We start from the raw sequence: 20,992 nt of genomic DNA, 5'->3' as shown, positions 1-20,992 counted from the left end.
AAATGCAGTTTAGCTCTTCCACGCTCTATACCTTACCTGTGTTGCCTGTCTACTGGACCTGCTTGCTTTAGCCTCTGTACTTGCTTCAATGTTGGTAACATATTCACTAGCACAGGGGTCCCCAACCTTTTTTGCACTGCGAGCCGGTTTATTATTGACAATATTCTTGTGGACCGGCCAACCAGGGGTGGGGTAGGGTTGCCAACGAACAAGAGTAGCAGTCAAATACGTTGTGTTTACCCCGAGAAAGACTACAATGACCATGAAGCCTTGCGCGGGCACCAGTGCACATGTGTGTCCGTGCCGATTTTTTTTCTACAAATCATTTTTGCCGATTCTGTTCCGGGGGGGGGGGGGGGGTGGTAATCACGGCTGGAATATAGGTGATAAGTGGCTAATACACTCAATTTCATTTCTAAAAGGGTTTGTCTATAACAAATTTAATATTAAAAACACAGCGCATATTTTCCTCGCATGAATATAGTGATAAGTCAATTATCAGGGGAAGACAGGGGAGCTTGAAGTGTTGAACGAACTTCCAGTAGAAGTGGTAGAGGCAGGTTCAATATTATCATTTAAAGAAAAATTAGATAGGTAGGATACGTATATGGACAGGAAAGGAATGGAGGGTTATGGGCTGAGTGCAGGTCGGTGGAACTAGGTGAGAGTAAGCGTTCGGCACGGACTAGAAGGGCCGAGATCGCCTGGTTCCATGCTGTAATTGTTATATGGTTATATAAGTCAATAGCATCACAACATTTTAAGTAACATTTGGATATTAAACACACAGCGCATATTTTCCCCATATGAACATATAAAATCATTGTAACACACCAGTATCACTGAATCAGTGGGAGCCCTGGGCTGAATACTTGTTTCCCTGCAACAAGACGGTGCATCGAAGGGTGACAGGAGACAGCGATACTCGAAGGGGATTCCTTATGTCCAGTCTATTCCGCAATTTAGTTTTTGTTGCATTCATTGCAGAAATACGTTGGAAATGGAAGCAACGTTTTCAGTGCTTTCATGGCTATCTCAGGATATTTAGCCTTGACTTTGATCCAGAATGCCGGCAGAGACGTTATGTCAAACATACTTTTCATCCCGCCGTCACTTGCAAGCTCGAGGAGTTGATCTCCTTCTCGCACTGACATGGATGACGCGCAGGTAATGACCTCACATGCGTTCAAGCTCCACAGTGGGCGCGACAGGGAATGAGGAAAGACGCAGCTGACTCATATCACCAAATCATATAGTTTCCTCGCTGCCGGGCAGCACATGCTTTGCGGCCCGGTGGTTGGGGACCGCTGCACTAGCAGGATTACATTCAAAAATTATTTCAAATATAGGCAGTTCCCCTACATTTCCAATCTCTGAGCCACCTTCCCTATGCATAACCTGTAGTAGGAAATACGATTATCTACTTACAAGATTATGGATGATAGGGTTTTCATACTTTATTAAATGTATACTAAAACCATAATGAAAGATACTAAGTATGAAGAAAGCAGGACACAAGGCAAATCTGAAAATGATCATGCAATACAAAGTTTAAAATGCAAAAACTTACAGATGGCAAACAGGACTGTCATGGTAAGTTTAAAGTACAAATAACATGTGGATTGAGCAATCGCCACTTTCAAGCCAAACAAGCCAAGGCTTAAGGAGGTTCTTATGCAGCCAAGCATCAAATTAGATGCCAAAGAAATTAAATTCTTGATTCAATTCACTATCATTAAGTTCCATAAGCGTGCTACTCCTTCTCAAATAATGCCAGCTGATGACTCTATTGCAATGTACAATTTGTCAGAATGCTTTTCCCTTATGTTTTTATGAAAGGTTGTTATATTGCATAATGGTAGATCAATTAAATTTTTGAATGATCCACCAATAATTAATATTGGAGCAACAATACTGTAATGATCTAACAATGTTATACCTCAGTCTTCGTAATCCAGTACCCTGATCCACTTCAATCATCTTTGTAAATTTGAGCTACATTCTGGGCTTGCAGTGACTATTTGAGATGCAGGAGCTCTAGACGAACAATTCTGAAAATTATCATTAAAAAAAAGCAAGGATAGACCAAACAAACTCTCAGGCTGGCTGCACCATTCAATAACACGGTGAATCAAAAATGAAGGTCACACATCAATTTTACTGCTTGCTCCCATATTCTGATTCACTAATCACCAAAAATCTATCATTCAGCCTTAAATATGCTCAAAACTATGAATGCAAAGCCCTCTAGGGAAGCATTTGCTGAAAATGTGCTACCTTATGCAAAATTATTTCCTCTCAACCTATACTGAACAATTTACTATCCTGATACAATGCCCCCGGTTCCAGCCTTTTAACTAAAAGGAAACAGCTTCTCAAGTTGTTCTGACACATCTAAATCCTATGCCTTAATAGTGAATCCTAGCTTTTTGCTGACAGCCAATGTCAGCTAAGATCTCAAAATTTTCTATTTTCTCTTTCCTTTCCTTCTTGATTACAGGTGTTATACTATAACCACTTTCTAATCTAATGTAATTATTCCAGAGTTTTGGATGATCAGTTCTAAAGCAATAGCTGCAACCAAAATGGATGCAAGCAATTGTTCAGCTTTTAATCCCCTTAACTTCCACTGTACCTTTTCTTTAGTTATACTATTTTAAGTACTTCACTTTCATTGGACAATTTGTTCCCAATTATTTCTGCAACAATTATTGCCTTCTCTAGAGCGCAGATTTACAAAATACAGTGGATTAATTGAGACACATCAGGAATGGTACATTTTGACTCAATTAAGTGGGTGGCCCAATTAGCTGAAGTTTGAAGGAAATGGTTAAAAAGGTATAAAAAAGACAAATCGAGTAACAAATAATATATTTAAAATTGAAGACTCATTTATTATCAAAGAATGTATAAGTTATACAACCTTGAAATTTGTTTGCTCACAGATAGGCACAAAGCACCCCACCACTAAGCACATCTTTCCCTCTCCACTCCTCTCCACTTTCCACAGGGATCGTACCCTCCGCGACTCCCTGGTCCACACGTCCCTCCCCACGGATCTCCCACCCGGCACTTATCTGTAAGTGCAAGCGCTACACCTGTCCCTACACCTCCTCTCTTGCCACCATTCAGGGCCCCAAACAGTCCTTCCAAGTGAGGCAACATTTCACTTGTGAGTCTGTTGGGGTCATCTATTGCAACCGGTGCTCCCAGTGCGGCCTCCTCTACATCGGTGAAACCCAACGCAGATTGGGGGACCGCTTCATCGAGCACCTCCGCTCCGTCCGCCACAACAGAAAGGATCTCCCAGTAGCCACCCACTTCAACTCTGCTTCCCGCTCCCATTCAGATATGTCCATACATGGTCTCCTCTACTGCCATGATGAGGCTAAACTCAGGTTGGAGGAGCAACACCTCATATACCGTCTAGGTAGTCTCCAGCCCCTTGGTATGAACACAGAATTATCCAACTTCCTGTAATTCCCTCCCCCTCCCTTCCTGTATCCCTATGTCACTCTGCCCCCTCCCCCAGCTGCCTATCACCTCCCTCATGGTTCCGCCTCCTTCTACTACCCATTGTGCTTTCCCCTATTCCTCCTTCACCTTTCCTGCCTATCACCTCCCTGTTTCCCCCCTCCCACACCCCTTTATCTTTCCCCTTACTGGTTTTTCACCTGGAACCTACCAGCCTTCTCCTTCCCACCCTCCCCCCACTTTCTTTATAGGGCCTCTGCCCCTTCCCTCTACAGTCCTGACAAAGGGCTCCGGCCCGAAATGTTGACTGATCATTTCCACGGATGCTGCCCGACCTGCTGAGTTCCTCCAGCGTGTTGTGAGTGTTGCTTTGACCCCAGCATCTGCAGAGTATTTTGTGTTTAGGCACAAAGCAAGAAACCCAAAAGAAAAACAGGATTGAAAATAAAATAAAAATAAAAGACTAACACGACACACGAGAAAAAGAAAAATTAAATTTTTAAATCATGCAAGCAACTGAAGTGAACAACAGCATTCTGAACCAAAACTGTCCTCAGATGAGAACCCTGGAGCTGGCCGGAGTAGGCCCAAAGTCTTGCTCTATCAGTTCATCATATTCGCATACAGCACAGCAGTCAGGGTAGTCTTCATAGCCTCAGCACCATGGAGATGATCACTGCAAAGAACCAGCAAAATTAGCTCTCATGCTGATTGACACCCTGTCATTTCAGTATACCTGGACCAGCATTTAAATTGACCCAACAGCAGAACAGCAAAAGGCTCTGGCATCCTGGAGAGAGGAGTGAACATTACGGAGAATGAGGGAAAATGGATCTTGCCTCCAGTCTAGGCCAGCATTTAAATTGTCTAAACAGTGCATTGTACTAGGACCCCGGCACCACTGCTGCGAAAGGCCCCAGGCCTAGACCATGCTGCCCAGCAACTCGCTCTGGGCCCAGATTCTGTCGCCCAGCCCAAAGCCGCTCTCAAGCTCTTCAGATCAGCTCGGCTCCCAGAGCAATCCAATCTCGCTTCCGGGCCAGTCGTACGGGCATCAGACCTCCAGCTGTGTATTAGATGGAAGAATTTGACTATTGTCAAGTAGCACTCACATTTATGGTGATGAAATGCTTTGAGAGACTGGTCATGGCTAGAATCAACTCCTGTCTCAGAAAGGACCTGGACCCCCTGCAATTTGCCTATTGCCACAGAAGGCCTACAGGAGACACAATCTCAATGGCTCTCCATGCAGCCTTAGATGTGTTGTCCAGGTGATCCACGTCAGGATGCTGTTTACTAACTATAACTCAACATTTAACACCATCATTCCTAGTCCTGATCAAAAAGCTATAGAACCCAGGCCTCTGTACCTCCCTCTGCAACGAGGTTCCTTGAATTGCTAACCGGAAGACCATAATCTGTGCGGAATGGTGATAATATCTCCACTTTGATAACAATCAACACTGGTACACCTCAGGGTTACGTGCTTAGCCCACTGCTCTACTCTCTCTATACCCATGACTGTGCGGCTATGCATAGCTCAAATACCATCTATAAGTTTGCTGGCGATACAACTATTGTTGGTAGAATCACAGATGGTGATGATAGGGCATACAAGAGCGAAATACACCAGCTAGCTGAATGGTGTCACAGCAACAACCTTGCACGCTGATTGTGGACTCCAGAAAGGGTAAACCAAGGGAACACAAGCCAATCCTCAGAGGAATCAGAAGTAGGGAGAGTGAGCAATTTCATGTTCCTGAGTGTCAAGATCTCTGATCATCTAACCTGGTCCTAAAGTATCAATACAGCTATAAACAAGGCAAGACACCGGTTATGTAAACATAACTTTGCTGGATCAAATAACGACAGCACAAAAAGATCGTTACTTGTCTTTTCACCCGTTTATTTCTTCGGGCTCAGCCGGCGAGTGACCTTGGACCCGAAATCAGGGAGAGGCCCTTTCTCATCTCCCCGGCAGTTCTACAAGTTCACTGCCCGATGTCAGAACTGTCAGAAGTTATAAGGCCACCGATACAAAAGAACAATCAGTTTGGTAACTATTCCGGCCAAGTCAATGGACTGTTGATACAAAAGTACAATTAATTTGTTAGACACTCCAGCCACCTTAAGTAAAGAAAGGAATGTCCTACCTGGTTTGCTGGAGACACAACTTAATTCCAAAGATAAGAACATCCATCAAATTTATGCATTAATTAAGAAAGGAATGTTCTGTCTAATTTCCATCAGGTACTGCTTTTTGTCAAAATCAAAAGGTATGAAAAGCCCAGAGACATCTTATGTGGATCTGGGCGAAGTTTAACCCTCATCTTGCTCCAAAGAAAGCAGCTGTGAGACATTATTCAAACACACTGCAGTCAGAGATGTAGTCAGTACTGAATCCATTGTTTACAGGGATCTGAGAATCCCCCATTCCCTTAAACTTTATCAGCTATATTTCATTAGCAGTTTGAGGAGATTTGGTTTCTCATCTAAAACACTCAAACTTCTACAGAAGTACCATGGAGAGCACTCTGACTGGCTGCATTACCATCTGATATGGGGGGACTACTGCACAGGATCAAAGTAAGCTGCAGAGTTGTAAAACTGGTCAGCTCCCTCATGGGTACTAGCCTCTGTAGCATCCATCATCAAGGACCCCTACCACCCAGAACACGCCTTGCTCTCGCTGTTACCATCAGGTAGGAGGTACAGGAGCCTGAAGGCACACACTCAGCGATTCAGGAACAGCTTCTTCTCCTCTGCCATCCGATTTCTAAATGGACATTGAACCCATGAACATTACCTCACTACATATTTTTCCACATATTTTTGCACTACCTATCTTTACTATATATACACACACACACAAACAAACATACATAAATATACACACACACTTACTGTTATTCATTTGTTTCTATATTTATCATGTATTGCATTGTACTGGTGCCACAAAATTAACAAACTTCACAACATATGCCGGTGACATTAAACCCGATTCTGATTCATCTACATCTCTTTTGACTGTAATATGAACAAAATCACTGCAGATAATGGACTGCCTTCATACAATGCTTTTGATGATTGCATCCTCCAAATCTTTGCTTTCATTGTAACATTTAAGATAATTATTGATTCCTTCAAATTCTTTTTAGTTTCTAACTTGAAGTACAGAAATTGTGTAATTTTCACTCCCGGCCTTTTCTAGCATCTCTAAGCCTGAATGCTTAAAACCGCCGTGAGCAAAACAGTTCTGAATTGTCTTGATGAAGGGTTCCGGCCTGAAACATCGACCAATCTTTTCCACGGATGCTGCCCAACCTGCTGAGTTCCTCAAGCGTGTTGTGAGTGTTGCTTTGACCCCAGCATCTGCAGATTATTTTGTGTAATTAAAGGGAATCCTGTTTTTTTTTTATATTAGTTTTTGTTCTTTATTTGCCCAAAATATGAGGCTGTCCTGATTAACAGCTGGCCCAATAAACCAGAATCCACCATACTTGTTTTGTGCCTATAAATATTTTATTCTCCCATTATAACTCCTTTTGCCTTTACCTCAGGGACCAACATTCAAATATACTACCCTTTCTTAATTTAATTATTTCAGGGGGGCTGCCTTATTCTGATTGCTGAAAGTTGCTTCTGTTGTCATTGGTTAGTTTAGACGCTGCAGCTGCTTTTCCCATTGGATAGCTGCTGGTGTCCAGTTTCAAATATCCTGGGTATATAGGAAGCACGTGTGGGAGGTTGTGCCTCTTCCTTTGTTTAAGGCAAGCAACGCACATGGCCATTAGGAAGGTATGTTCTATGTGCACTTTTAGCTAAGTATGTTTATTGAATATTCAGCTTTGTAATGTCTGTAACTTGGGGAACATTAATGTTTGGTCAAATTTTTACTGTTTGTAAATAAATGATTAATATAACCCATTCGAAATCAGTGCATTTCCTGTCTCACTTGCCGGACCCGAGAACTTGATTCAACATTACAAGGTTAAGAAACACGTTATATTTCTTGGTAACATTCTATCTTTTTCCTTTTATCTACTGATTGCTCATTTTGTTGCCTCTTCTTAAAACTTGGTCTATTGTCAAATTTTACTACTCTTTTGGCAACATTATAAACCTCTCTTTTCAATCTAGCATAGTCTTTAATCTCCTCAGTAATTTTTGTCATGGAACTTTTATTTTTCCAATGGAATATGTATGTGTTGAGAATTATGAAATATAATTTATTACCAATGGAGCCTTAAGTATCTTTTTTTTATAAATTCAAGAGATGGAAAGACAGGCTTGTTCACAGAAGATAAAAGATTTAAAGCCATATTAGTCATCAACTATAGATAACAAAAGTATGCATGAGGGGTTCAGCTGCAGCACCAGGGGGAAAATGGGCGGTATTACAGTGCTTGAAATAGGTGGAATTAAGCCACTACGTCCCAGGTTTACAGCATTTCTAATTATATTTCAAGAGATGATGTCACCAATTTAATAGCTGTAAACAGAAAACTGATTAATCCCCAATGAACAATTTTCATTTTAATTTGCCAAGTTTTTTTAAAGCCATAATTCAATCAAAACTTGGTGAAGCACAAGATTTCCAGTCATCCTCACTCATGGAAACAAAATTCTTATTTCATGGTGATGAATTCAACCACTGTTATGTCCCATATTAAATATTTAAAGACAATCTGGAACACACAGACCATTAACTGAAAAAAAAACCTGTATTTCAGTTGCAATCGATCTCAATTCTTATTTAAGAATATGGAACATTTACATTCACCTTAATAAGGTTAATAAAAAAAGCCACGTTTTTAAAAAAGCTCAGCTAATTTCAGCACTGACAACCAACAAAATTATCCACAAATATTTTTATGAAGTTGCAAGATACTAATATAACTCCTATCTCATTTGCAATTGATCCACTTCCACATATTTGGGAAGAAAAATTTCATATCCTTTATGATCAAAGCAGAAATTATCTTCAAGTTTTCAACAATTTAAAAATTTAACAAGAAATTGAATGCTGGATAATGAAAGTGACAGGGAATTTAGGGTCACTCTTACTGTTCTGCCCTTTCTCCAATGCAGCAACAATGTGACCACAGATGGAAGTACTTCTTCACCTGGAAGAACTGAATGGCCCCATGATGGTAGGAAGGGACAACGTAAAAAGTGTTACATCTCCCATGCTACCGTGAGAGGATTTACCTGCTGGTGGAAATTACCAAGGATGATCCATTGAATGCGGAGACTGATGAGGTGGAAGGTGATGAGAAGGAAAGCCCTATAATTGTTTAGGCTGGGGGGTGGGGAGAATGCTTAAGAGCAGACATGAGGAATATAAAGTCATGATTGACGACCTATCAATATGATAACAGCAAAACCACAATTAAACAATTTCCTTCCAATTCCATCCCTCACCTGGCTGAACTTGCTGTTACATTAAACAACTTCTCCTTTAACTTCACTCACTTTCTACAGGTCAAAGTAGGAGCTATGGGAATTCACATGGGTCCAAGCTACACCTGTGCCTTATGGGAGAGGAATATGCCAAATCCATCTAAACACCAAAGCAGCAGTTTCAGCAAAACAAGCAGAAAGCAAAACCAGGAAATGCTGGAAACAGTAGCAGGATGGCAAATGGTTAGCAGTTTCTTAATTAACATTCAGCAAATTTTTCACAACCCAAATGCAAAGGAGCATCATGCAAGATGAGAAGTATTACTGCAAAATTTCTGGAGGATACAATAAATCATTTAAAAAGTAACAGTTTAACAAGGACAATGAGCAGCGAATAATTACAGGGAAGTTGTGTCTGGCTAACTTGATAGAAGTTTTTGATGAAGTGCAGTGCATTTGATTCAGTCAAAGTATATTATCTCAAGTACTTCACAAAATGCAACATGGAAGGTTGATCTCAAAAGTAAAAGCTCATGGTACTCAAGGAAAAATGACACGTTACAGCCAAAACAGGTTCAGTGACTGAAACCAAAGGGTAATATTCAACAGAAGTTGTTGTTACAGGAAGGGCCAGGGTCCAAAAGGTTCAGAGGTAGGTTCCTTGCTTTTTGTGGAATGTAGCACTAGTTTAGACTTACATATAGGAAGCAGGATTTAAGAGGATGCAGCCAATACCAAAGTTGTCTGAGTGATTGACGGTGAGGAAGGTGATTTTCAGAACACATCAGTAGACTTGTTATATATGCACAAAAGATTCTGCAGATAATGGAAATCCAGAGCAAAACACAAAATGCTGGAGGAACTCAGCAGATCAGGCAGGCAGCATCAACAAAAATGCATAAACAGTTGACGTTTCAGGCAAAGACCCTTTAATCGGGACTGGAAAGGAAAGGGAAGATACCAGGATAAGAAGGTGGGTGGGGGGAGGACGGATGACAAGCCAGGTGAGTGGGGCAGGCAGGGAGGATGTAATGAGAAGCTGGAAAATAACAAGTAGAAAAGGTAAAGGGCACAAGAAGAAGGAATCCAACAGGAGAGTGAACAATGGGAGAAACGGAAGGAGGGGGTCCAGGGGGAGGGGATAGGCAGGTAAGAAACTGAGTGGGAAATTAACAGAAAATGAACAAATCGATGTTTATGCCATCAGGTTGGAGGCTACATATTCGGAATATGAGGCGTTGTTCCTCCAACCTGAGAGTGGCCTCATTGAGGCAGAAGAGGCAGCCAGGGACTGACATATTAGAAGGAGAATGGGGATAAAAATTAAAATGGTTGGCCACCAGGAAATCACGCTTTTTGCAGATGGAGTGGAGATGCTTGACAAAGCAGTCACCAATCTATCATTGGATCTTCCCAATGTAGAGGAGGCCACATAGGGATTATCGGATACAGAAAACGATTTAATAAATTCACATGTGAAGTGCTGCCTCACCTGGAAGGACTGCTTTGGACCTTGAATGGAGACAAGTGGGCAGGTGTAGCACCTTTGCCACTTGCAGGGATAAGTACCAGAAGGGAGATTAGTGGGGAGGGCAAATGGACAAGGGGATCACGGAGGGAGCTATTCCTGTGGAAATCAGAGAGTGGGAGGTGGTAAAGATGTGGTTGGTGGTAGGGTCCCATTGAAGATAGCAGAAGTTGTGGAGAATGATGTGATGGATGCAGAGGCTCATGGGGTGGTAGGGGAGGACAAGAAGAACTATCTCTGTTAAGGTGGCAGGAACATGGGGTGAGCACAGATGTTCAGGGAATAGAGGAGACGTGGGTGAGGGCAGCATCAATGGTGAAGGAAAGGAAACCTTGTTATTTGAAGGAAGAGGACAGTTCTAATGTGCTGGAAAAGAAAGCCTCATCCTGGGAACAGATGTGGCAGAGACAAAAGTAGTGAGAAAAGGAAATGGCATTTTACAGGAGACAAGGTGGGAAGAGGTATAGTCGAGATAGCCATGGAAATCGGGTATATAAAAGATGTTAGTAGACAGTGTGTCGAGGGTGGGGGCGGAGATAGGGGGTGTTCAGTAGCATTCAGGTCCAGCAATCAAGAAAAATACAAGAGGTCCAAGTTCGACCTCCAGTAAACCATCTCACACGTGAAGTGGCAATTCTAGAGCAAACTGGAATCGCAGAAGGCGGCTCAACAGCTCTGCAAGGCTTGAAGGCCATCACCTCCTGCAAGGTCAAACTAAGTGACATACATGACAAGATTTCACTCCTAAATGAGCTCAATGCCTTTTACGCTTGCTTTGACCGACAGAACATGGAGACACCTTCATGAACTCCCACAGCACACAATGAATTTGAGATTTCAATCTCTAAGGCCGATGTGAGAGCATCCTTCAAGAGAGTGAGAGCATCTGGCCCAGACAGTGTACCTTGCCGTGTACTGTGCCAATCAACTGGCTGGAGTGTTTACTGACATCTTTAACCTCCCACTTCAGCAGTCTGAGGTACCCACCTGACTCAAGCCGGCTTCAATTATATCAGTGCCCAAGAAGAACATGGTAACCTACCTCAATGACTATCATCCAGTGCACTTACACCCACTGTGATGAAGTGCTTTAAGAGGTTGGTGATGAAGCATATCAACTTCTGGCTGAGGTACCACTTGGATCCATTCCAATTTGCCTTGTGTCACAACAGGTCAACAGCAGATGCCAGTTCATTGGTTCTTCACTCAACCTTGGAACATCTGGACAGTGAAGATATATACATCAGGATGCTCTTCATGACTACAGCTCTGCATTCAACACCATCAACCCCTCAAAAATAATCAAAAAGCTCCAAGACTTAGGCCACAATACCTCCTCCTGCAACTGAACTCTAGGTTTCCTTACTTGTAGACCTCAGTCAGTTCACATTGGCAACAACATCACCACCAAAACAGGTGAACCACCGTTTGCGCTTACCTCTTACTCTACTCACTTTATACTTATGACTGAGAGGCCAAGTCCAGCTCCAATGCCATATTTAGGTTTGCTGACGACATCACTGTTATTGGCCAAATCAAAAGTGGTCACAAATTAGCATATAGGAGGAAGACTGAAAATCTGGCTGAATGGTGCCACAACAACAACCTCTCACACATTAGCAAAACCAAAGCTGATTATTGGTCACAGGAGGAAACCAGATGTCCATAAGCCAGTCATCATAGGGAGTTCAGAAGTGGAGGGGGCCAGTAATAAATTCCTCAGCATTATAATTTTGGAGGGTCTGTCTTTGGTCCAACATGTAAGTGCCATTACAAAAAAGGCACAGTTCGACTCTACTTTCTTAGAAATTTGTGCAGATTCAGCACGTCATCTAAAACTTTGCCAGACTTCTATAGATGCAAGGTGGAGAGTATACGGACTGGTTGCATCACATCCTGGTATGGAAACACCAATGCCCTTAAATGGAAAAGCCCTCCCCACCATTGAGCACGTCTACAAGGAGCACTGTCGCAGGAAATGACCCCCACCACCCAGGCCATGCTGTCTTCAAAATGCTGCCATTAGGAAGGAGGAAAAGAAGCCTTAGGTACCACTCCACCCAGTTCAGGAACAGTTATTACCCCTCAACCATCAGGCTCCTGGAATCAGAGTGAATAACTTTATTTGCCCCAATACTGACCTGATTTCACTACCTAAGGACTCACTTTCAAGGACCCTACAACTCATGTTCTCAATGTTTATTACTAATTATTTTTGTGAACTTTTTTCTCTTTTGTATTTGCACAATTTGTTGCCTTTTGTAAATTGGTTGTTTGTCCATCTTTGTTGTGTGCAGTTTTTCAATTCTGTTTTGTATCTTTGTTATTTGCTGTGAATTTTCACAAGAAAATTAATCTCAGGGTAGAGTTAACATATATATACTTTGATAATAAATTTACTTTGAACTTTGAAGATTATGAATGACACAAGACCTCTAGAAACACACAAAATGTTTATTCCCCCCCCCCTCCCCATAGATGCAGCAGGACAAGCAGCATCTATGGAGGGGAATAAACAGTCAGCATTTCGGGCAAAGACATTTATTCCCCTTCATAGATGCTGCCTCCAGCATTTTGCGTGTGTTGCTCAAGATTTTCAGCATCTGTAGCATGTCATGACTAAGACCTCAAGTTCACTTGGCCACCAAATATCTTCTTGATTCTCCACAACATCAAAAAAACCTATCAACCTTAACCTTGAAAACACTCGATAGAGTACCCACAGCCAAGGTATATCACTCCAAAGATTTGCAATCCATTATATAAAGAAACTTCACCTTGTCTCAGCTCTATACTGGTGCCCTCCCGATCCTGCACTTGTGCCCCTAAGTTCTGGAAGGGGATATGTTCAAGGAAAAGCTGATGCAGGTGGTGTCTAGAACTCACTGACTAAAAGAATTCTGGATGCAGAAGGCCTCACCATATATAAAAAATTGGCTCAGCAATGAACCGCTGTGATCTACATGCTTTACGGACAAAGACCTGGAAACTAAGACGAGCTAAAAATATTTTTTGGGTTAGCATGCACATATGGTCTAAATAACTTCCTTTTGTGTCATATTTCTACAACTCAACGAGAACTAGAAATTCAATAGGAGGGATGCTTAGATAGCCCATGACCACCAATGGAAGATACAAAAGAAACCAAGATTTCACAGAAACAGATTAATTTGGAGGGCTTTAGGGAAGGAGAGGATTACAAATACAAGGAGCAAGATCATTGGAAAGCAATACACCCAGAGATGATGAGTGAACAGGACTTGGTCTGAGGCAATAGAGTACCTAATAAGTAGAAAAGTGGTGGCTAACTGGGAATGTACTATAATACTCAAGTCTAGAGCTAACAAAGTTTAGAGATGAGTGTCTAAGCAGATGTGGTCAGGTGGGTTTAATAAATAGGCAGCATTAGTAAATATGCTATCCAAGACTCAACTTGGAGTAAAAAACAACTTGGTTCAAAAATCTGGTTCTGTTTAAGTCAGGTGCCAGAAAAGGATGACATCAGAGTTTGCAGTGTGTACCAAAGAAGATAGCTTCAGTCCTCCCAATAATTAATTAAAAGTGTTTCAGTTCACCCAGTTCTGGGTGTTCGAGTCTAAGAATTTACAGTGAAGGGATCAACAGAGGTTTAGATGAAGTAAAGCTAGGCAACATGTTGAAACAGACACTGTTCATCAATATTGTTACTGACAGGCTACATGCAAATCAGAAACTTTTGGGAGAATTATAATCCTGTTGGAGCAGCAGGCTGAGGGTAGCAGACACCAACAGAATCAACAAACTCATTCGTAAGGCCGGTGATGTTGTGGGGATGGAACTGGACTCTCTCACGGTGGTGTCTGAAAAGAGGATGCTGTCCAAGTTGCATGCCATCTGAGTCAATGTCTCCCATCCACTACATAATGTACTGGGTGGGCACAGGAGTACATTCAGCCAGAGACACATTCCACCGAGATACAACACAGAGCGTCATAGGAAGTCATTCCTGCCTGTGGCCATCAAACTTTACAATTCCTCCCTTGGAGGGTCAGACACCCTGAGCCGATAGGCTGGTCCTGGACTTACTTCATAATTTACTGGCATAAATTACATAATACTATTTAACTATTTATTGTTCTATTACTATTTATTATTTATGGTGCAACCATAACGAAAACCAATTTCCCCCGGGATCAATAAAGTACGACTATGATTTGAACTTTAAGATTGAAAAACAGAATATTCTAAAACCCACTTACAGCATTTGTATAATAAAGTAAGCCTGCAAACATATGGAATTCATATCAGTCTATTTTCTTTGCCATGTTAGGAATCCTCAAGATTTCAAAGATAACAACACCTTCACGAGAGGAAGAATCATAGACATGCTCCTGCCTTGCTTACCTGCTAGTACTCTTCCGACTTTCCCAGTTTCAGGGTAGCCAAGCAGCTTATGAGGCACTGAACTGCTCTTCCTGCACGTCTAATTTCGACACATCATCTACCCAGGTTTCGGCTACCAAAACTGCAAGTGATAAAATGGGGTGCAGAAGGGACTGGTGGTCGTGCTTCCTGTCCTTACCAACCTCTCAACAATCTTTAAATTAGGAAATCCTTTGAAGTCTATCAGGCGTCATCAGTGCATGCCTCTGCTCTATAACATAACGGATGGACTTCAAAGTAATTAGGGTCTCCTCTAATTACTATACCTGCCTGGATTGCCACCGATCTTACCTCCTGTAACTCAGATATTCCTTTATCTAGATCACAATTATTGTTCTTTTTATTTGCAAGATGCTGATCAAGAATCACAATTGCTGTTCCCGTCAAATGCTAATCTACTTTCAGAACAGTTAGTTTTCTATCTCTGCAAGCTGCTCAAGGACTTCTAAAACATTTTTATTTCTGGCCTTAATCTCTCCTCCTGAATTCTCAACAATAGACATTGTAACAAACATGCCTGAATCATTTTTGAACATGAACATCTTAATCTCACACATGCCATGACACTTTCAATCAAATATTTGACCTTGGATATGGTGGGTCTGAAATACTTCCTTGATTTAACTCTGACTTAGTTTAAAGAACTTGAAATCTTGTTCATAAAAATCTATTTACCATAATCAAACTTTTCTCCTATGTTGAAAGTGTACAATTATGGTGCTTCTGAGATTGCTGGTCGGCTCTCAGGGTCATAGAAATACTTCCAACTCATATCCATGTTTAGAACTTCGGAAGGGATTTTGTCTGATCCACAGACCTTTGCTTTCAACTGTTGAATGGCCTTTATAACCTCTTGCCACACTTCGTTAGAATCAAGTTGTATGTGGAATAGTCAAGGACATAGATATTCTCAGTTTAAAAGTTCTTCAAAGTTTTGACAGGCTGTGCATGAGAAGGGCTCCTCAGTTCTTGACTGTCAGCAGGGTAGATCCTCTGTGTTTGAGCCATAGAAGTCTCAGCTACTGAAGAATCCATGATGCTGTGGTTAATGGATCTCCAACACTCCTTTCATTCAGACACAGTGTGCCTGAAGTCCAAGAATACCACATTTACTATGAATTGCCTGGCCCTTCTCAACAAACTAGATTTGTTTTTTTCTGGTTGTGAAGTCAAGAGCTTCTTACAGATGCTGATTCTGCTGGACTTCAGAACAAATGAACATTTTGCAACTCCCGTTGACTGCAAGTTGAAGGGTTGTCTACAAGACGACAATAGAGTTCAAGTAAGTCATGCACATGCTGCCAGTGACGGAAGAACACTCCCAGAGTACCAATGTGGATTCTATCCTTCAAGAGGTACAAAGTATGCAATTCCTTCCACTTGACAAATTCAAGAAAACTGGAGAGAACAGCATCAACTACTGTGTGTGGCCTTAACCGCCCACACACTTTTGACTGCCAGAAATAAATGATTAGGTATAGTAGAGTTTAAATTGACAGTACACATTAAATGTTAACAGAGATGCAATACGGATGTCCTGAGGAATTTGTATCACTCTATCCCTGTTCCAAAATGGCATACATGCCAGGAACCTAACTCACAGTTCCACCACTAAGACAATGCTAGTACAGACTGAGGACAACAAAGCTGCTTCATCCCACCAATCTTCTTTTCAACGTTCTTGTTACAGCACATTTCCCTCGGAAGTAAAGTTAATCAAAAGAACAGATCCTTCAACTATCTATGTCCTCAATTATTCCATGTATAACTTGATTCTCATGTAGTGTGGCAAGAGGTTCTAAAGGCCAATCAATAGCTGAAGGCAAAGGTCTCTGGATCAGATGGAATCCTTTCCAAAGTTCTAAACATGGATACATGTTGGAAGTACCTCTATGACCTCGGGAGCCAACCAGGAATCTCAGAGCACCATAATCGTATATCATTTTTGTTCTGATCTCCTTTATCAACCCAGGGTAAAGATTACCCCAACTTCATTTATCGAGCAGCAGTACATAGGTAGAGCAGAAGCCAAGCTCAAACTTGCTATTGACTCCTTCACTTAAGTGCTGGGATACACACGAAACATTGAAGAAACAACAGTCCTTTTCCAACCCACACCACCCTTCCTTCAACAATAAAAATGCAGTCCCTACATAATAAATCACAGGAGTCTCAATGATGATCTCTCTCCTTTCTCTGCCTGCTAAGAAATGAATTGCTTCCACAGATGAGGTGAAACACGCTGACAAAGCAAGGAGTGGGTGGGTAGTGTGCTCCTTCAGCTATTTATGTTGGGCTTGTGTGTCCTCCTAATGCATGACTTCAAGGTCTGGACCAATGATCCTTCTCCACTTTGAGCAGTTATGGGCTGGAGATTCACAAGGTTCAGTGGCAACAATGCACTTCCAGGAACCTCTAAATCATGTTGTTGACCCCATCTCAGTCCACCAGGTAATCTCTTCCAAGGAGGGAGCTTCGAAGAGCACGCCTGCTTCATGCATGAAACTGAATTTACCAGGGCCTAATCGGCTGTTGGCCTGGGAGAGGGTACTGCTTAAATTTGGGTTTGCTTAAACTTGCAGAGAATTGAAGGGTTTTGACATGGGTGTGATGATGATGATGTCGACTCAGACCCGAGAGGCCAGCGTCGAGCATTTTCATACCTTACAAGGCGCAGTTCGAAAGGCTGTGTGGGGCGCCACTCCTCGCACAGACATCTCACAGTATCATTTTACGAGGCCGAGTTGCTAGCTTGACATCAACCTGGTGCAGATGGAGAGCACGCACAGGGGCAGTCTGTCACTGGATCGAACACAGGAACCGCTGTTCTCAAGCCTGGCGCTGATCTCACTGCACCACCAGCTGACCTGCGCCTTCATCATTGACATGGGTAATATTTTTCCAGTACATTAAGATGCCTGCTGTATGTAGTGCAGGCCTCAGAAGCATACTCGAGGGCAGGAATCACTCTGGCCACAGGAGTAGTGCCAGAGGACTGCAGGGTGGCAAATGTTACTCTTTGTTCAATGATAACTCTGGGAATTTTGTGCTACGTCTGTAGCCTTGACTTCCCATTATTTCCACAATTGGAAAGTGTTTGACATTTTCCAGAGTCTCATCATGAGTTCTGGTTAGTAGAGGTTGAATAACAAGTGCAAGCCATGATACTAATCAGCAAGTCTACAACAGAAGCAATCTTTGTGAAAACCACTGTCAAACAAGGGTGTGTGGCCACCCTAATGCTTTCTTAATCCTTCTTACTGCAGCGTTGCATCTCAATTTCCCACTGGAATGGGGCTAATCTTCAGAACTAATGGATAATTGTTCAATATCTACTTTAAATTGAAGCCAAGGTTACAAGAACACCAAGTTTAAAATAAAACACATAAAAGTTCTCAAGTTCATCTCTGAAGTGATTCCCACAATTCCAGCCATGTTCCAAACCCCCAGTTCCCAATCAAAACTATGCTCTGGTTTTCAGCTGCAAACCTAGTCCTTTCTGCAGCTGTTTTCCAGCCCTTAGCTCCTTCGTGTGCCGTCACTGGCTTTTGAACCTCCCAATGAAGAAAGTTGAAATCAGTTAAGATATGCTACTCAAATATCCTCACTGTTTGCCCAACAAAGATAACCATTCCGTTAGGGCACCAGGTTACAGTGTTGTTTTAAAATATCCTAGTCCTCGGTGATAAGTCTACTCACTAGCATGTCAGGCTTGAGCAAATCAGGAGCACTTAGACTTGATTAATAAACATGCCACAGCTGAATTCCCCAGTTCAAACCACATGATCTTGAAACCATGCATCTACAAGGTGTCATGTTAATTCAGTCTCTCCCCACCAAGGAAACAACTTTCAAGTTAGTAATAAGACAACTTAGGCTTTAAGCCTTGACTGGCAAACAAAAGACACCTCCAAGCAACATACCTTACCTGAGAACAAGACCACAAGAGTACACCACAGTTCAAGACTTCTCACCATATTCTCAGAGTTAATGATAATTAAATGAAGACTCAACAACAATTATTGTTCCTGGGCATCAACATCTCAGAGGATCTTTCCTCGGCCCAACACATTGATGTAATCACAAAGAAGGCATCCCAGCAGCTATACTATTCTGTAGGAACATTGTGCGTAATCAGACCCAGAGTGTCTCCACGAGACGATTACGCATGATGCTCCTACAGAATAGCTACAAGATGAAGGAAATCAATCAAGCCCTTAGAAGGGCCAAAGGAAAAACCAGGAGACCTAACCAACGAACAGGAAACCATTGCTACCGCCTGACTTCCCTACATTTCCATGGTTTCTGGAAGGATCGCCAGGACACTGAAAAAATACTGGATTAATACCATCCACTAACCTATAAGGAAGCTCAAAAATCACAGTTTATGCGGGTCAAAGATGACCTGGGACTCAGAGAAAGTGGCAATAGCAGAATATTACATTCGCAATGGCCATAGGATTGACTTTGATGGCACAAAGCTACCGTGCTACACCAATAGCTTTTGGGACTGCCTGGTGGAGTAAAACTAGAGGAAAAGAATTTCAACAAAGACAAAGACTTAGCTCCAAGTAAGAACTGGAATTTGATTGTAAACAAGGTGGGACAGCGGAAACTGCGCTTAAAAGGTTGTCACCCTCTACTTCGTTGATATGTACAGTGGCATGCAAAAGTTTGGGCACCCCTGGTCAAAATTTCTGTTACTGTGAATAGCTAAGTGAGTAAAAGTTGACCTGATTTCCAAAGGTATAAAGTTAAAGATGACACATTTCTTTAATATTTCAAGCAAGATTACATTTTTATTTCCATCTTTTACAGTTTCAAAATAACAAATAAGGAAAAGGGCCCGAAGCAAAAGTTTGGGCACCCTGCATGGTCAGTACTTAGTAACACCCCCTTTGGCAAGAATCACAGCTTGTAAACTCTTTCTGTAGCCAGCTAAGAGTCTTTCAATTCTTGTTTGGGGGATTTTCGCCCATTCTTCCTTGCAAAAGGCTTCTAGCTCTGTGAGACTCTTGGGCCGTCTTGCATGCACTGCTCTTTTGAGGTCTAGCCACAGATCTTCGATGATGTTTAGGTCGGTGGACTGTGAGGGCCATGGCAAAACCTTCAGCTTGCGCCTCTTGAGGTAGTCCACTGTGGATTTTGAGGTGTGTTTAGGATCATTATCCTATTGTGGAAGCCATCCTCTTTTCATCTTCAGCTTTTTTTTTTACAGACGGTGTGATGTTTGCTTCCAGAGTTTGCTGGTATTTAATTGAATTCATTCTTCCCTCTACCAGTGAAATGTTCCCCATGCCACTGGCTGCAACACAAGCCCAAAGCATGATCGATTCACCCCCGTGCTTAACAGTTGGAGAGGGGTTCTTTTCATAAAATTCTGCACCCTTTTTTCTCCAAACATACCTTTGCTCATTGCAGCCAAAAAGTTCTATTTTAATTTCATCAGTCCACAAGACTTGTTTCCAAAGTGCATCAGGCTTGTTTAGATGTTCTTTTGCAAACTTCTGAAGCTGAATTTTGCAGTGAGGACGCAGGAAAGGTTTTCTTCTGATGACTCTTCCATGAAGGTCATATTTGTGCAGGTGTCACTGCACAGTAGAACAGTGCACCACCACTCCACAGAGTCTGCTAAATCTTCCTGAGGGTCTTTTGCAGTTAAACAGGGGTTTTCATTTGCCTTTCTAGCAATCCTAACAGCAGTTCTATCGAAAGGTTTTCTTGGTCTTCCAGACCTCAACTTGACCTCCACCATTCCTGTTAACTGCCATTTCTTAATTACATTACAAACTGAGGAAACGGCTACCTGAAAACGCTTTGCTAACTTCTTATACCCTTCTCCTGCTTTGTGGGCATCATTTATTTTAATTTTCAGAGTGCTAGGCAGCTGCTTAGAGGAGCCCATGGCTGCTGATTGTTGGGACAAGGTTTGAGGAGTCAGGGTATTTATAAAGCTTTGAAATTTGCATCACCTGGCCTTTCCTAATGATGACTGTGAACAAGCCATAGCCCTCACAAGCTAATTAAGGTCTGAGACCTTGGTAAAGTTATCTGAGAGCTCAAATCTCTTGGGGTGCCCAAACTTTTGCGTGGTGCTCCTTTTGTTTTTTCCCCACTCTGAAATTGTACAAAACAAAAATAATACACCTACTACTACATTTTGCT

At 42.0% G+C, this 20,992-nt stretch overlaps 1 protein-coding gene across 5 annotated transcripts in view; it reads right to left on the bottom strand.

The window, feature by feature from the left end:
- LOC140191759 (R3H domain-containing protein 2) overlaps positions 1-20,992 on the bottom strand; it is a 274,246-nt gene that overhangs the window by 235,876 nt on the left and 17,378 nt on the right. The window contains exon 2 of one of the 5 annotated variants that reach the window (XM_072249472.1): positions 11,448-11,626. The exons of the other annotated variants lie outside the window; for them this stretch is intronic. The gene's annotated coding sequence lies outside the window, so the exon portion shown is untranslated. The remainder of the gene's footprint in view (positions 1-11,447; positions 11,627-20,992) is intronic. 5 annotated transcript variants of the gene reach the window in all.

Source organism: Mobula birostris, chromosome X (assembly GCF_030028105.1).
Source record: "Mobula birostris isolate sMobBir1 chromosome X, sMobBir1.hap1, whole genome shotgun sequence".
Lineage (NCBI taxonomy): Eukaryota > Metazoa > Chordata > Chondrichthyes > Myliobatiformes > Myliobatidae > Mobula > Mobula birostris.
Note: the sequence above shows the minus strand (reverse complement) of the source record. Positions and strands in the feature narration are given on the sequence as shown.